This window comes from Tiliqua scincoides, chromosome 7 (genome assembly GCF_035046505.1).
Source record: "Tiliqua scincoides isolate rTilSci1 chromosome 7, rTilSci1.hap2, whole genome shotgun sequence".
Classification (NCBI taxonomy): Eukaryota; Metazoa; Chordata; class Lepidosauria; order Squamata; family Scincidae; genus Tiliqua; species Tiliqua scincoides.
The window spans coordinates 55540701-55553407 of record NC_089827.1 but is presented as its reverse complement, the minus strand read 5'-3'; the positions used below and the strand labels follow the sequence as shown (position 1 = coordinate 55553407).

The following is a 12707-nucleotide window of genomic DNA, read 5'->3' as shown; positions in this document are numbered from 1 at the left end:
ACCAGATAGCTTGACGGTCACTGTTTTCTAATGGTTGGACAACTTTTTCATCTGGACTGGTTCCTGGGCATCATACAGGATTAAGTCTAGGGATGTCTACCCTCTTGTTGATTCCATGACCAACTGTTCTAGGGGACACTATTTAGTGTACCTAGAAATTTTCTCTTTATCATGAACCGAACATGAATTTACTCAGTCTGTGTGAGGGTAGTTGAAGTCAACCATTATTACAATACTCTTTTCTTTAAATTCATCCCTGAATTTCTTTCTCCTATTCAATATGACCCCCAGCATTTTGGTAAGGAAGATGATAGCATGTCCCCAGTACTACATTATTTGGAGGACCTGGCATTTCCACCAACAATGATTCTGAGAAGGAGTGCGGTTCCCTTAAATTTCCTAGTTCAGTGTTTTTCAAACTGTGGGTCTGGACCCACTAGGTGGGTTGTAATCAATTTCAGGTGGGTCACCATTCATTTCAATATTTTATTTTTAATGTATTAGACTTGACACTGCCATGGTATGTGGCTGCATTTGGGGAAATATTACAGTACTTTTAACAAGCTACTATGTATATTCTTTTAACAATGATAGTAAATGAGTCTTAATCCTGGGTAGGACTGCAGCCTAGGATTGTTAAAAATTTTCCTGCTTGATGATGTCACTTCCGGTGGGTCCTGACAGATTCTCATTCTAAAAAGCGGATCCCAGTGCTAGATGTGTGAGAACCACTGTTCTAGTTTGTTGGAATGCCCTCTCTGAAGTACTGAGCGACTCCACCCTCAATAAGTCCCTCCCTGTCCTTTCTATAGATGTTGTGCCCTGGAATAACTGTATCCCATTGGTTTTCTCCATTCCACTGGGATGTAGTTATGCCCACTTATATCTGTGTTCCCCTTTGCAACCAAGCATTTCAGTTCCCCTCTCTTGGAAGCTTTGAGCATTTGCATATAAACATTGTTGGCATCCACCTTTTGCTCTCTTTGGCCTGCTGTTGTGCCCTGACACACAGGCATTTCCTAATTGTACCCTTCCTCCTTTTGAACAATCTACAACAGTGGCTCTCAAACATTTAGCGCTGGGACCCACTTTTTAGAATGAGAATCTGCCAGGATCCACCGGAAGTGATGTCATGACCAGAAGTGACATCATCAAGCAGGAAAATGTTTAACAATCCTAGGCTACAATCCTACCCACATTTACCCAGAAGTAAGTCTCATTGACTATCATTGTTAAAAGCATATACACAGTAGCCTGTTCAACGTACAGATCTGTAACATTTCCCCCAATGCAATCACATACCATGGTAGCATCAAGTCTAATATATTAAAAATAAAATATTGAAATGAATGGGGACCCACCTGAAATTGGTTTGCGTCCCATCTAGTTGATCCTGACCCACAGTTTGAGAAACACTGATCTACAACATTTGCACCCTTATAATCTCATAGGGATGCTTTGGCCAAACTGAATACTGTTTGGCTCCCATCACTTTACCCCCAGGGTTCTGATTAAAACCTGGCCCATGTGTATGCGCGTGATCTGTTTATTGGCAACAAGTTGATAGTGCAAACAATGATGGGAATTTGTCAACATCCTTTTCTATGTCTAACCAGAGATTTTAAACATCAGTCTTTGCTTCTGTGGTGTAGTGTATGTCTTCTTTTCTGTATCTCAAGCACCAGACAAAGGCAGCTGAGCACTGCGCCCAAGCCACTTCCAGACCCCTGGCAGTGGTGGAAACCCATCGAGTTCTTTAAATTGCAGGATGGAAGAGGAAAGATTGGTGACAACAGAACTCTAGGTAGTGTAGGGTAGTGGTTAGGTGTCAGACTAGGAATGGAGAGACCCAAAGTCAAGTCAGCCATGAAATTTTCTGGGTGATCTTGGAGCAGTCTCTGTTATTATTTTATTGATATATCTCAGCTTAACTGGAGGGAGAGAATCATGTTTTTCACTCTAAGTTCCATGAGGGGAAGATGAGATTGAAACATAACCACTGTGCATACATGTCATCACTCTCCATTGTCTCCAGTTTTCATTTATGTAAGAGAAAAATCATGTTGTGGGACTCTATGGGGGGGGGAGGAACATGATTTGCAAACTCATCCATCGCTCCATCTGAGGCTAGAATCACAGCCTCTTCTTTCCTTCCTTCATAAACCACCACAGGAAGGTAACTCGCGCCCAGTGGCACTGCTAGGGGTGTGCAGGCCATGCTGGGTGACACGCACAGGGGGTGGGGTGACACCACTACTGGGCCAAATTTTTAAAATCTTGATATTTTCAAATAATACTATCATGTTATCTATCAATCGATGCGTAATTTCATGCAGAATGCAATTAAACAAACCACATTCAAATATCTCTACTCTATCAAAAGTTATAGCTAAAATAAAACCAACAGGCTGGGCAAAGGTACATTACCACTCCAACTGCCTGGGACATAGCCCTGCCCACTGCATGGGAAGAGGTCCATCACAGTGGTGATGCGCTGGCCTCCTACACCAGGTGGCACAAACCTTAATGGCGCTAAGGCTCATGCCACATGTGCAGGACCGCACCCCTGTAGTCCTGATTAATGCATCTGGGACACCGAACACGCCCTTCCTCCTTCTGCGCTTTTTGGACTCCATGGGTGTTATCTGCTCAAGATTCAGCAGACGTGCACAGTAAGCAAATTCGCACAGTGAACCCCACAAAGTGAACAATTCATTTCCATGGAGTGACTGACAAGTCCTGCCCAAGGAGGATTAATGTCAAACTCTCTTGTCTTTCCCCAATCCAGAAATCTACAAGAAAAGGTGCGATTCCAGTTTTGTGTCTGCTTGGACACAATCCAGCCAAAGTGAATCATATTGTTATTTGGAGAGCTGATGTATCATCGTGGCTAGAATTTTAGATTTTAGAAATGGGTTATTAGATTTATATATTATTTGTTTATTTGTTATTATTTATTATTAGATTTATTTATTATTAATTTATTTATTATTTAGATTTTAGAAATGATTTTAGAAATGGGTTATGTCAGAATGCCAGATGCAAGGGAGGGCACCAGGATGAGGTCTCTTGTTATCTGGTATGCTCCCTGGGGCATTTGGTGGGGCTGCTGTGAGATACAGGAAGCTGGACTAGATGGCCCTATGGCCTGATCCAGTGGGGCTGTTCTTATGTTCTTATGGCTAAGAGACTGAGCATCAAGAAAAGACTGTTTTCCTGCTTAGAATGGTGCCACCTCTGCAGTGAACCCTCTTGGTGGTCTTAGACAAGTCACTCCCCTCTGTCCAGGAACATAAGAAAAGCCAAAGGCCTAGTTGGTGCAGCATCCTGTTTCCTGCAGAGGCTCACCAGCTCTTTCTGGAAAGCCCACAAGCAGTAAGGAAGCACATACTTCTCTCCCATCATTGCTCCCCTAAACTAATATTCAGAGGCTGAACCCAAGAAAGTGTACGTCCATCCTGACTAGTAGCCATTGGCAAACCAGGCAACAGGCCCAGCGCTGTACTCCTTTGGTGGGTCATTGTTTGATGTCAAAAGTCTCCACCCAACAGTCGTGCACATTTATAGCATGGCACATTTTCTAACATGGCACACTCACACGACTGAGTGTGTGTGCTGAAGCTAGCCACCCCTTCCAATCCCTCATTCCAATATATGGCTGGCACTTGATAGTACTGTTTGGCGAGGTCACCCTAATACACATGTGGCAACAGGCGTGTGACATGCAAGGAACTATGGATCCATGCCATAAGTACAGCGTCTTTTTGACAGAGGTGCTACGGTAAAAAACTCTATAAATCTTGTCAACATTCAGATAGATTCAACTGGAAGGTATGCAGCATAAACACAACATCTGAAAATCCTCAACCCAGACTGGGGCCTGCTCGGGTTCTCCTGTTGTGACTGGGAAGGGGGACTCTGTGGATTCCTGATGTTTATTTGCTTCCACATTTGAGCAATTGCAAGATCACCTGCTGATGAGACACTGAGAACCCAATCCTAACCAACTTTCCAGTGCTAATGCACTTGCAGCGCAGCCCCAAGGTAAGGGAACAAGGCCTCTGTGATTGCCCCCCTCCACTGCAGAATGCAATGTGTGCCCCATTGGCACGGCTGCATTGGCACTAGAAAGTTGGTTAGGATTTGGCTGTGAATGAAGTATGCAAAAACCCTGCTGGGTGATGGGCAGGCAGGTGATGCTCCCTCAGTGTGACCTGTGGCCAAATCTCCGGTCTATCCTTGGGCAGAAAGGCTTATCCCAAATGGAATGGCAGAATGATTTGGGAGTGCCACAGTTCCTTCCTTCTGCATATTTTGAACCTGCTGACGTTTACTGCCGTATACAAGAGAAAATGTGACTCACTCAACGGTTGTTCTGATGAAGGCAGGGGGGTTATAATTGCTTTATTGGAAAACGGCATCTCTATAATTAAATTGGCAGAGTACAGCAAACGCGGGCTGTGGGCCAAATGCCTGCTTTTGCGGTTTATGGTTTTGCTTTTTATGTTTATGCAGGAATTTCCGGCAGGCTGAAGGGCCTGCAAAAGCCTCCGAACAAATCTTTCTCTCCCTCTCTTTCGCCACTAGGACTGGCTCTGCCTTGAGCAAACCAAATTGTGGGTCTGCGATGATTTCCTGCCCCCTCTTTCTGAATAATTTCCGTCGGTTTTGAATTTCAATTCCATGGGGGCTGCCGAGTCATTCAGGTACATGAACCATTATACTTTGTTGGCATTTATTTTGGGGGGCATCTTCTTCTTCTGCAGCAAAGAACTTGGCTTTGAGTCAGTTTATCAGACTGTGAAGCCCACCTGATCTCCAGGAGTGGGAAAATCAGAGGATCAGGGCTCCCCTCCCCCAAGTATCCAATCTCGCAGGTTATAAGGCTCTTGCAGGCTCTTGCACACATACACACACACGCCGGGCATTTTCCAAGGTCCAACATCAGGAGTGCCTAATGCTTGAGGGGCAGTGGGGGAATCTGTTCACCTTGCTGCAGGTGTGGATGTCAGGACAGGATCCCTAAATAGCACTAGTAGGGTAGAAATCAGAGCTAGTTAGTTGCATCTGAATTTCTATGTATTTTCCACTTGCCTTTAGCATCCTTGCCAATCTTTGTGTACCCTCCTCCTTTTGCTAGTTGATCTATCCTTATTTTTATCCTTTGTATTTTCCCCTCCATGGTTTTGCTTTTTCACCTTTTAATAAACTTTCCATTTCTCGTTTATCTGCCTGGTCTGCATTCACTTGGGAGGGTTGTGTTGTGTGTTCCAGGGAGGGAGGGAGGCCTTTCCCCAGGTGTCCTTCCTCTTTAGGCTTTTGAACTTGTTGGGGTGGCAGCAAATTCCTTTCTTCCAGGTCATTCCCAGTTTCCTCAGTAAAAGAGGGTGAAGCAGAAAGCCAGGAGCAGGCTGCCAGTGGTGCATGCTAGGTTCTGCACCCTGTCTTGCCTTCCATGCTTTCTTTTCAGGACCAGTTCTCAGAGGCAGTATGGCAGCCACCCAGCCCCATTGCTAGATGAGGCACCAGATTTGGGGGGGGGGGCACTGACCAAGGGCTCACTTAGCTGGACCAATCTCTGGAGCCTCAGTAACCAGTGGCAGTGCCCAGTGCTCCATCAGGAAGCAGGTAAAGGATGCCAAGGGACCCCAGCCTTGCCCAAGGACACCTAGTCACCTAGTATCCACAGCGACTCTCCCCATGGATGGCCAGCAGGATGGCACCACACATCTTCTCTTCATCCCCTGCCTCCCTTTTCTATTAGTGAGGGTGGGGGGTTTGAAAGGAGAAAGGAATCAGGGGTGTGATTTTACTGGAAAAAGAGGCAGGAGATGCACGGGAGGGGTGGCGCCATTTTGTGCTTTATTTAAAGCAGCAACTGTTACCCTGCACATGCCCGATCTCGTCTGATCTTGGAAGCTAAGCAGGGTCAGGCCTGGTTAGTACTTGGATGGGAGACCGCCTGGGAATACCAGGTGCTGTAGGCTTATACCATAGTCTTTGGAGACTGAAGGTTGCCAACCAGGCAGCCAAAAGTCCTGGGCCATTCTTGCTCTCTCAACCCTTAAACCTCCATTCTCTCTTAAACCTCCTAGTCTCCCATGCTGGATTTCGCATGCCTGGGGAAACAACATTGTAGGGAAATACCTTAATTCACCAGTTTGCAGACAAATGGCTGTTTAGGAGGGAGGGATGATTTTGGTTGCAGAAACAGCAAGCATTAAACCCTCTGACAGCTAACTATGCTGGTGTGCTGAATCCCCCCCCCCCATTCAGAGAACCACTTATGGTCTGCTTTAAACCTGTCTGTCAGTGTTACAAGATGATAGGTTGATATTTCACCAATGGGAACATAGTTGAACATTTCTCTGTGCTGCTGAATGAGATAACCATCAGAGCTTGGGAAAGATGACAGCCCAACTGTCCCAACTGAGGTGAGGGGGCAGAGGGCAGGGGTGTGTGTGTGTGTGTGTGTGTGTGCGCGCGCGCATAAGAGAGCACAAGCAAGATATAGAGATTGAGAGAAAGAGAGCAGTTGTCCGTTTTGGAGACAGAGGCAGAGAAAGAGAGATCTGAGTGGAGGAGTTTCCCGACAAAAGGAGAATATAAGAAGAGCATTGCTGAATCAGGCCAAGGTCTTATCTAGTCCAGCTTCTTGTATCTCACAGTGGCCCACCAGATGCCTCAAAGAGCACTCAAGACATCATGATACTTGTATCCTGTTAACACTACTTTTCATCTGGAATTCAGAGATAGGCTACCTCAAAAACTCAGAGGCTGCATATACATGACTTGTAACTTGTGATCACAACCTCCTGTGGCAAGGAGTTCCACAGATTAATTATGTACTGGGTAAAGAACTATTTCCTTTGTCTGTTCTAACTCCCACCAGTCAATTTTAGAGGATAACCCAGGCTGGTTCTAGGGTTGTGCAAGAGGGAAATGGACTTCCCTCTATCCCCTCTCCATCCCATGCATGATTTTATGTCACAGCGCGCAATCCTAACCAACTTTCCAGCACTGGTGTAGCTGTGCCAGTGGGGCATGTGCCGCTTCCTGCCGTTGGGGGGGGGGCAGTCATGGAGGCCTCCTCAAGGTAAGGCAATGTTTGTTTCCTTACTTCGGAGTTGCATTGCCCTTATGTCAGTGCTGGAACATTGGTTAGGATTGTGGCCTCAATCATGTCCCACTAAGGGCTCTTTACACTGATTAAAGAGCCCTAACCACTGTAGGCTTTCCTTGTAAGGGAGGTGCCCCAGCCCACTAAGCATTTTGGTTGCTCTCTTCTGCACCTTTTCCAGTTTCACTATATCTTTTTTGAGATGTGGACATGAGGTGTACCTATGATGGCTGCCCGAGGGTGGCATCATTAGCAATTGCCAAGGTCCCAATCTCTTAGAACTCCTCTGCCCCTACACTCTTGTACAGTGGTGACAGAGCTATTCCTTGACTATGATATTTGCTTATTGTCACCTCCTCTCTTCCATCCCATCTGCCAAGGTAAGCCCCATTACAAACCTTAGGGGGAAACCCAAGGGGGGGGGCTCATGGAGGTAAGTGTGGTGAGGGCCTCTTGGAACCTAGAGACAGCCCTGCTCTGGGAAATCCTCCATGGTAGAAGTGCCACTAATCAGGTGTTGTCTGTATAGCTGTAAATCATGAATCAAACAAATTTTACAAAGATGTCATAACTCTTCAAATATTTCCCAGCCAAAGAAAATGAACCCCAGTGGCACTACCTCTAGCATATCTTATCACTTGGGAAAGCGGGAGGGGGAAGGGGGAAGAGAAAAAAATTCCATGCGGGGGCATGATGCAACTTGTTAGCAGTTATTTGTTTTGTTTTATGATGTCTTAACTTGCAACTGGTTGCAATTTATGAATATCTCACTGTGTAATTGGTTATCATTTATCTTGCTCTTTTACATTTTTAAATTATAAGTTGCCTGGGAGGCTCTTTGGAGTCAAATTGGCAGAACATAAAGCCAATGAATGAATGGCCATCACCAAGTCTCAGGTGAAAAGAAATTCAAAAGGAGGTCTGGGCTTGCAGCCTTCTGAAAAGAGAGTCTTCATTGTCTAAGAACTTCAAGAGAGAAGAGCAGTCCTAAATCAACTGCCCACACTTTAATAACTGTCTTCTGCATGCAGAATACCAATACAAGCAGAACACCTATAGAAAAAGGCAGAGATTCCCCCAGGGGCATCCCACAACCTCCTGATCCTTGAGGCAGCATGGCAAATGCTGCCCCTTTCTTTGCTCCTCCTACTCTCCAATGTGCTAGCTCAGCATTCTCCTCCCTTCCACATTCCTTCCTCCTCTCTGTCCAGTTCTTTCTTTTCCAAGCCAGAGTGTAGGAGGAGAGTAGAAGTAAGAGAGTAGGAGAGCAGCGTGGACAAGTGAGCAGACAGAAATGAGTGCCCCTCCACCAATTTGCTCCCTGAGGCTATGGCTTCAGTTGGCCTCATGGATGGGCCGACCCTGGGAGCCCTCACAAGAAAAGTCACAAAGACTGAAAGAAACTCGGTCAGGGAGACAACATGGACCACTTCTTCATTGCAGCCTTATTTGGCAACAATGAGCCAGATTCTTGCCCCAGGACGACGGCCAATACCAACCATGGTTTCCTTACAGAGGAAATTCATTCAGAGATGCAAGTACAAACTGCACCTAACATTCTGCAGCTAACAACTTTAGCCTTTCCCTCACTTAACAGTCTGTTCTAGGAATGGACCTCACTGCTCCAGAAGGGATCAGAATATCAGGTCTCAAGTGTGCAGCCCCTGGCCAAGCAATGCCTGAGGTGACAGGCAGCCAAATGTTTCTTCTTGGCCTGATGGTCTATTTCTGCCCATTCTGCCTCAGTTGTTGGCTCAAGAGAAACTCCTCTACAGTTGGATGTTAATGATATCCCTGGCCAGATGTTACATTCTGCCCAAATTGCCTTAGGTCTGCTCAGAGCCAGGGGCAGCGCTGCCTGGTGTAGTGATATCACAGAGTCACATGATGCCATGATGACACTTCCTGGTTAGGAGGAGGGTGGCAGTGGCTTTGCGATGTGGCTGCCACCCCCCTGTTCCTTCTCCCCCCAGAGTCTCATAAAGAACCCCCTTCCTGGCAGATGCCTCCCTTTTGCATGCTGTATCTGCTCCACCACGACTTCCCCAGCTGTTTCCTTCCCCTCCCCTTGGAGGCCCCCTCCAAGGCCTCCTTGGTGGTCCATGGCACACTGGCCCCCTTGCTTCTTCCGGTGGGCCTGGCTCTTGCAGCAGTGCAGGAAGGGCTGGTAGTGTCTCATTCCCCCAGGTAAGTCTGCACCCGGACAGTGCTCCCCCTTTACATGGCACCCAGGGTATGTGTTCCCATCTGCTACACCCTAGATACACCTCTGGGTCTGGTCACCTTTTCATAGACAAGTGAGTGCCTGTCTTTTTTGGATCAATGCACAATTATCTTCTCTATATGAGTGGGGCTCATTTGATGGCAAGGGATGAGGGGACTGCTGGACTTAATTAAAAAGACAACATCCAATCAACGTTGCCAGCACTGAAGGTACAGTACTGTGATCTCAGATCCTTTATGGATTGGTGTAGTCTGCTAATAGGGTGGGAGGTAACTGAGGGAAAACTAAAGACTGCTAGATTCAGTCTGCATCCTGTGTCACAGTGAAACTGCTCTGAAAGGAAATGGAGGTTTGTATTTGTCATCAGCTGAGAGATAAAGTTGCAGATTAAGTGGCTTCTTAGTATATCTTCCCACAGCAAAAGATTCTGAAAAAGCAGGAAATTTTGTTTGGGGATAGAATCTGAATTATGGTCTGCAAATAGCACTGGTATAAAGGAGCAGTCTGTGATGCACCCCTGGCCAAAGATCTGTCATGAGAGAGAAACAGGGTGTAAGCAGGAGGAAGCTGCTGAGGTCTCCAAAAAGCTGGAGCATCCCTGAAGTGGCCATCACTGGGCAACCACAGCCCTTCTACTTTAGCAGTGGAAAGTTCCCAGTATGGAGTATACTCATTGCTATGTAATTGCTAAGAAGATGGCGCAGTCAAGGCAAAACTGCCAAGGGAGTCCACACCCTCTCCCTGGTTTCTATGGCCACAAGCCGCTCTTGCCTACAGCCTGGGCACGCCCACACAGCAAACTCTGAATTCTCAGGCTTCGAAAATGAGCTCGGAGCTTGGGCAACGGAAGAGCCTGTTGGGCCTGAAGTCTAGCCACCTGTTTGCGTATGGGACAAATAGTAACTATGTAGGCATCCCACGCATGGCACCCTCCACCCTGTCCTTCACACTTAGCTTCTGCATGGCTTGAGTTTCATGACAAATTGGGAGCTTGCCACATGGCAGGGTTGCCAAGTGTCTGGTATCCCAAATGAGCAGGTCTGACACCTCCATTCTAAGCAGCGAAAGTGTCAATTACTGCACTGATTCTTGCTAGTTTCATGATACCTGTCATAGTAAGTGGCTCTCTCTGTCAAGCACTCCCTCCTAAGAAAACTCCTTCCCCTCTCCCAAGATAGCTATACTGAGGCTGACCTATCAGAAGCAACCCATCCAATTCTCCATTCTTACCAAGCTTTGGTCACATACACCTAACCTTCTACTTTGAGGTGTGATTTGGAGTCCAATGACTGCCTGGTCTCACCAGAGAACAACTGCCTTGACCAAAACCAACCTCAGAGCTGGTCCTTGGTCCAGTCACTCACCTGATTTGGGAGGGAAAATGTGAACATTGGTTAACTTAAAACCAGTCTATCAGAGCTGGGCAGGGGGAGAAATTGGGTTCCACAAAGGGGATGAATGTTCACTGCTGGGTTGAGAAATTTGGAGCTGGAGCAAATGGAAGCCAGGGCCAGCAAGATGTGATTTGGGCTTTGCAAGATGCAAGCCGTGAGGCAATCCAGCTACAAAAGCCCAGAAAGATCTTTCTATCTTGTGCCAGGAGAATGCTGCAGTTGTAAGTGGAAGTTTTAAATCATGAAAGTCTTAGTTAGACTCTGTTTTTAATTCTTTGGAACTTTTGGATCCCAAGTCTCGCATTTGATAGTCTGTTTTTCCAGACCATTGGTTAACTTAAATTTTAATTCCATTTTAATCCCCAACAAATCATTTTCCTTGATTTGATTAAAACCCACCAACCCACAAAGCAAACGGGCTTCCTGTTTCTGACACCTCGCTCAGCCTTACACGCTACCCAGAGAGGGCTTGAGTGTTCATATGACTGTTATAGGGATGCATGGAAATGGGAGGGAGAGAAGCAAAGCAAGAGGCTCTGCGTTTTTCTCCCTCTCCAGGGAACTCAACATGAGGGCTGTCAGTTGGCAGACAGACCCCCCAGCTGGTTGAAATGGAAATGTGACCCTTTTCCTGTGTTTCTGGTGGCAGTGGAAATCTACCATCTCATATGCAGTGTTGAGGCAAGACTAGACATGTGGTTTTGGCATGATCTCAGGATGGGGAGAAGAAAGCACCAGATTCCCCACACTCACCTTCAAGATACTTCCATTTCCACGTGCTACTCTGGTGCAACCATTGCTGGGGAGGTTTTCCCTGAAGCACTGGGGAATGTTTGATGCTAGCTATGGGGAAGCTGCAGAAACCAGCCTCCCGATTTGCCTTGCTGCTCTTGCTGGATCAGGGCTTAGAGGAGTTACTGTATACTGCATGGAATAAAGTTAGGCAGGCACATTCTCTCATCAGCAAAGGCCCCACATGCAGCCAGAGGTATTTATTATATTACTAGTAAATATAGTTTATATTCTGCAAGCGTAGACACACTTTCCTGGCAGCTGCTAGAAATCCCTCCATAATGAATTGCAGTAGAGGCTACTCACTTATTCCCTCCACCCATGCTTCAGGGAATGCATAAGGAGAAAATGGGACTCTGAGGCCACACTTTAAATGCGCAATGGGGCTCTTCATCACGCAGCTGTGTGCATATAGGATTCCCCCACCCAAGTGGGACTCCCCAGGTGATCTGGGCTCCCCATTTCCCAATTCCATGGAGGAAGTTGGGGGCCACGGACATCGGGGCAGGATCAGTGGGCATAGTTCTGCTTCTTCTTCTGCACATCCCCTGGCAGTCAACAGACAAATCTCACAGCCCATCAGTTCTGCCTGATTGATTCTGGAGCGCTGCCTTCTGTGATGGGATAAACTCTATGCCCTAAGTTGTACTCCATGTCCTGAAAAATGTCTCATTTTCAGTCATTTCTAGGAACCCGAATGCCTAATAAGCCTACACGTATAGCACATTTCAGCTTCCTAAAGTGGGAGAAGCAGTTTGAAGGTAAACATCACATCCTCCACTTCAAAGGAGTTATGTCCAAACTCTCCCCACCTGATTTTGCTGGACTGCATGTGTGTACCAAATTTCAGCTGTTTGGCTGATGCTGAAGTACCTTAACCACATGGGGCCCACTTTTAAGAGAGAGATGGACAAATATTCAAAGTTCAGGATTTTTTAAAAAGGAATTTGTCTTGGGCTCAGTGTTATATGTGCCACATGTCTGCTCTCTGGGGAAGATTCTAACTGATTTTGAGTTCCCCAGATCTGACTGTCTTTCACTCAGGCTTAGATCCAAAGAACCACACAACCAGTTTTCCAGGCAGAGCCATTCGGCATTGAAAAAAAACTCTGCTGGGCATGTCTAGAGCCTTTCTCAAGTAGCTCTTTGGATCTTGTCTAGTCATGCTTAATTTTGG

General features: G+C 46.5%; 1 pseudogene; it reads left to right on the top strand.

Moving 5' to 3' along the window:
* Window positions 1-5870: 5870 nt before the first annotated feature.
* On the top strand, window positions 5871-5987 carry LOC136657930 (5S ribosomal RNA; annotated as a pseudogene).
* Window positions 5988-12707: the final 6720 nt, after the last annotated feature.